The following is a 6,093-nucleotide window of genomic DNA, read 5'->3' on the forward strand; positions in this document are numbered from 1 at the left end:
GTGGTAATACTCACCTTTCATTCTTTGTGAAATTTAAATGAAGAAAAAAAAACTTCATTTCATCATTTTTGTCAATTTGAAATCTGGTTTTATATTTGTTATTCATTGATAAAACATAATATGTTGATGTGCTTATAGAGAATTTGTTGTAAAACAACACACATTGCAGTAACAATATTCTTATACATTATGCTAGTAAACTAAGGTATCCAAAAACAAAATTTATTATCAACACAAAAGTTTCGAAAATTTTAACTGATCTGGATTTTAATGAAACATATCAAAAGCAACGCAAGACATAAACAGGAGGTGTCAAGCAAATATTTCATTTGATATTCCGCAGTTTCCATTGAATATCGAGGCCAGATTTGTCAAATTCGGAACTGGATAAACAGAAAGTTACATTGCACCACATACTTCCGCTAAACACTTCCATTATACAATGTATTTATAAAGTATAACGTAACAGTGCTAGATTATGGCATGTCAAACGTTGCTAAATTGTATATGTATGTTATTATTATTGTATGTTTGTTATTGTTATTCAGTGTCGTGTCATTCATATTCTAAAATTTGCTATTGTTATTGTATATGTCGTTATTCTTATGGTATGTTCGATATTCTTATGGTAAAAGTCATTATTGTTACTCTGTGTTTCGTTATTGTATCTTTGATATTGTTATTCAATGTCATGTCATTCATATTCTAAGTCTTACCATTGTTATTGTATATGTCGTTATTCTTATTGTATGTTCGATATTGTTATGGTAAAAGTCATTATTGTTATTCTATATTTCGTTATTCTTATTGTATCTTTGATATTGTTATTCAATGTCGTGTCATTCATATTCTAAGTGTTACCATTGTTATTGTATATATCGTTATTCTTATTGTATGTTCGATATTCTTATTGTAAAAGACGTATTTGTTGTTGTATATTCATTATTGTTTTTGTAAGCTTGATATTCTTATTGTATGTGCGATTTCCCGCGATATAAATAGCACAGCGACGCTATACAAATACAATCACATAACATAGAATAAGAATGACACGTTTTGTAAATAGAATCGTCAGATATTGAACAACAATGATGACTTTTACCATAAGAATATCGAACTACAATAAGAATAACGAGATATACAATAACAATGGTAATACTTAGAATATGAATGACACGACATTGAATAACAATATCAAAGATACAATAAGAATAACGAAATACAGAATAACAATAATTACGTTTACCATAAGAATATCGAACATACAATAAGAATAACGACATATACAATAACAATGGTAAGACTTAGAATATGAATGACACGACATTGAATAACAATATCAAAGATACAATAAGAATAACGAAATATAGAATAACAATAATGACTTTTAGAATATGAATGACAAGGCATTGAATAACAATAACAAACATACAATAATAATAACATACATGTATAATTTAGCAACGTTTGACATGCCATACTAGATATGTTTCATGATTCAATTAACAATATTTCAGTGGTAAATAACTTTCTTGGTTGAATGAATTACCACAAGAAAAACCTGATGATTTCATAAATGCAAAATTAACGGAAATAAAAATTATCAATTTGAATTTATCTATGTTATTTTTGTCATAGGTTTTATTTTTTTGTGGCGAAAATTTTGTCATGTGTAATATGACATTATGTAGATATTGCATTCCTGAGAGAGTGAATATGAAAAATGTTCCGCATATAGCTCCCCGGTCTTGTTGCAACATGACCACGTAGTTGTTACTAGTAATTCATTTATATGATTTAAGATATTGAGACTGATTTCTAAAAAGCAACTTTAAATATAGAATAGTCCGTATCCACATTTTTTGAGTAATGTGTGAGACGATGGCTCTAGGATTAGAACTCAGCATTCGTATTTATATAGTGAAAAACGAAAACCGAGCACGGCCACTAGCATCAATTTTTATATTTGACTGAACAAAAAGATTATAGAGCTGGAATGCCAGGCTCGGCAGTTGAAATTTAATTTTTCATAGCAAAAAATGAATGTCGGGCTTGAAACCCGCACCTGACGGTCATGCTCAATGTAAGGCATTTGATAGAGAATGACAGACCGGTTAGAAAATTAAGTTACCGTTGAAACATCGTGACATTATCCATTATCGCGTGTTCTTTTAAAGAGGGTTACTGCGTTGTTTTTGTAGGGGCTTCTGCACAAACAAAACTAGAATTCTGTCGATAGCATACGAATGTCCCCAGTCAAATGTCGCAACACCGCTTAATGTCGCAGCACTGTTAAATGTCACAAAATCATCTGCCGCTGTATGTCGCACCTAACGTTACATATGTCGCAAGAACTTGCCCATCGTTATTTGTAGCAACACCACACAGCAAATAACGAAAGAAATAACTAAGGTATGTTCAGGGGTCATAACAACCTGAGATAAGATAAAGTGTGTACGTGCATGCCAGAGTATGCACTGTGTGGACTTTTGAAAGGGTTTAGAAATTACATACTGTTCTGAACTGCATGTTTGTTTTTCAATGTAATTGATTTGATATTTAAAGGTTTGGGCCTGGACGCGGTACTCGCTGCGGTACTTAGAATTGTTTTGGGTCTAAGCTACACATTTTATCTCGAGCACCAATATCTTATCTCGAACGCACGGGATCCTTTTTCGAATTGACGATGTCTTCTTTTGGTCACACGAAATCTTATTTCGATTGCTCGAAATAATTCAATTTAAAAATCATAACATAGTCGCCGATAACTTTCATACACGATACATTTAAAACAAAAAAGACAGTCGACCTGTCAAAAAATGAAGGCTGATACTAGCCCAGCCCAGTCCGGTCTGATTCGTTTAAGTAAAGGCTGCAACAAGATATATTTTTGTAATAGGGAAATGTTTGATAAATGCGACATGAAACGGCCTTGCCACCGAAGGATCGAACCCTGATATGTTGAAAGACAACCAGTCATAAATTGATGGACATACGAGTAATACGAAATTCCACCGATTTTGATAACGTTTGTTCATATAAAGGCGTGCACAAGGGAGACTTCAAACTGTTCGTATTATCAATTGTATGCCCGCAGTCAATTAAGCAATCATCGTTCCTGTGTTTTGTACTGTGCAGTAGTAGAAAACGAATGAATACCTATTAATTGATCATGGGTTCTATTTCTTTGTTTGAATTTTACAATCAAGGCCATAGTAACTCATCATCATCATCATCATCATCACCCGACAATATTCCCTAACTCTCCCTTTCCATCCCTACACATTTACTGCCCAGCCCCCTCCCCGCTCCCCCCTTATTTTTTTTTACTATTTGTGTCTTAGATTCCCGTATCATCATTCACCCATTTCCTTACCCCTACCCCGTCATAGAGTGTTATTACTAGACGTCTAGCAAAGGCCAAATTGAAAAGTCAGGCATTCAGTCAAACACTTGTAAAATACTAGTATTCCAAGTTTCACATAAAACATTGTATTGCTTGAATCTGACTCTATCTTAACTATTACCTTTTCATCTAATCAGGTCTTGCCTCATTGAATCTAACGGGTTTCCTACATTTGTTCAACCTATCCAAAGCCGTGTCTCAATAACAACATCTGACCTATTTACGGAAGTGTTGCTTATCTTGCAAGTCTTGGAAGTCCCGTGCGCCATGCTAATTGTCAATTGCCAAATACCTTATGAAGAATATTTCGAAAACGAGTGACATATATTACAATGAAAGGCCGATGCACCATGCTAATTGCCAAATGCTAAATAGCAAATATTTTAATGCTATATTCCAATTACGTAATGCAAAAAATGACAAATATGTAATAATAAATGCAATGTATGTAATATTGAGCATTAAGTATTTGGCATTTAGCATTAAAAAATGCCATTTCGGATTAAGTAGTTGAATTTATCATTGATTATTGAGCATTTATCAACTGGCCATTACCATGGTACACTGGCCTTTCATAATGCAACGTACCAAATGCTATATACATGTGTCTTTGGAAGGCCGGTGCGCCTTTCTAATTGGCAAATCGTTAATGAAAAATGCTTTTTCCATCTGTAGAAACCACGGTCTAAACCACCACTTCTATGCAGATGACTCCCAACTCTATCTATCGTTTAAACCAGTTGACCAAGCATCAAAGGCAGCCACAATCACACGAGTTGAAAAATGCCTAAAAGAAATCATCTCATGGATGAATTCAAACATGTTAAAATTGAATGCAGACAAAACTGAAGTAATTCTTTTTTCGAGTCAAAAACACTTCAAACATGTTGAAAATCTAGAACTGAAAGTTGGCGAATCGAGCATAAGACCATCAAAAACTGTTCGAAACCTTGGTGCTACGCTTGATTCGAACATGCACATGGACCATCATGTTAATTCTGTGACTCGAACATGCTACGGCCAAATACGACACATTGGTCATATTCGACCATATTTGACAACTGAAGCCACAAAAACCCTTATAAACTCGCTTGTGACCTCACGATTAGATTACTGCAATGCTCTTTTGTACGGCGTGCCAAAATCAACAACGAGCAAACTGCAAAATGTCCAAAACACAGCTGCACGTCTTATTACGAAAACAACCCGTTTTGAACATATAACACCAGTCCTTAAAGATCTTCATTGGCTTCAAATACAAGATAGAATCAAATACAAAATTCTCATTCAAACATTCAAGGCCTTGCATGGACAGTCGCCGGTGTATATGAGAGACTTACTGGAGGTGTACGTGCCAACTAGAAATCTGAGGTCAGCAAGTGCAGCAACAACCCTTGTGCCACAAAAAAGTCGACTGGTTACCTACGGGGACAGAAGTTTCAGGGTTGCCGCCGCAAAACTATGGAACTCTCTCCCTGACAATCTCAGAAAAGATTCATCACTTAATTCATTCAATAGATCTCTCAAAACACACCTTTTCAAAATTTTCTACAACACATAGATACCAACTGTGACTGTTTCTACCCATAATAAATATGCCATTGTTGCCATTGTTATTTTTGTAATGCAGAACTACGGCAAGTCATTCGTAGCTGACGAAGATCTCTTAACTGTACAATTCATCATGTAATTAACTAAATTGACAATTCATCTTTTATTTCATCATGTCACATTTTAAGGGTTATGACGTTCTATGTGTGTGCTTTTTGCAAGACTTGAGTTTCACTTGAAGTGTGTGGTATTTCTATCTAATACAGTATATGATGGCACCGTTTACCGGGAGGTTGAATCACTATATGCAGCCCGTCTGGGCGTACCAGGTGTTTAAAGCACTGGTATTGGCAATAGGGGTAAAACGACCTCAAGGGGATGGGTGCGGTCATGGCTGTTTGTTACAATAAAGCGGTAAATATTATCATTGTTCATTTATGATATTGTTGTAATAACTATTACTTTTTATTATTATGTACAATGCCATTTATAAAAAAGGCGTTTAATCAAATTGTTTAGTTTCAGTTTTGTGATTACATATGTCATGTTTTGTTATTTTCCTACATATCTGCGATGTGTCACATGTTTAATTGTAAAGCGCCTTTGAACGTATATTCCATATAAAAAGGGCGCTCAACAAATCTGGTATAATAATAATAATAATAATAATAATTTTACCAAATGCTTGAACCATATATTGGCTGTCAAACGGTAATTGTCAATGGTAAATGCTAATTGTTGAAACAATAAACGCTAAATGCTTATTGCTGAGTAAATAGCTGAAAATATCAGTGGATGAATGCATTCTTTATATACTCATTTTTCATCGCTCTATGTGATATTTTAGTAAGCATTTTACAGCAAAACGTTACGGTTCCATGTCCCCATAATAGGTGCAACATATTATTGCTTCAAATCAGTCAGGTAGATTTTTTTCAAAGGAGTAAAGTGACATTCATTAGTTGGAAAAAAAACTGATCATATATGTATAAAGCCCAATAATTTGAGAATTACCATTTATCATTTGACTATAAGAACTAGTTTGTATAAAATTTAGCATTTGACGTTAACCATTTTGTATATAGTAGTAGTAGCAGCAGTAGCAGAAGTAGTAGCAGTAGTCATCGATATTTTCA

This window comes from Mercenaria mercenaria, chromosome 10 (assembly GCF_021730395.1).
Source record: "Mercenaria mercenaria strain notata chromosome 10, MADL_Memer_1, whole genome shotgun sequence".
Classification (NCBI taxonomy): domain Eukaryota; kingdom Metazoa; phylum Mollusca; class Bivalvia; order Venerida; family Veneridae; genus Mercenaria; species Mercenaria mercenaria.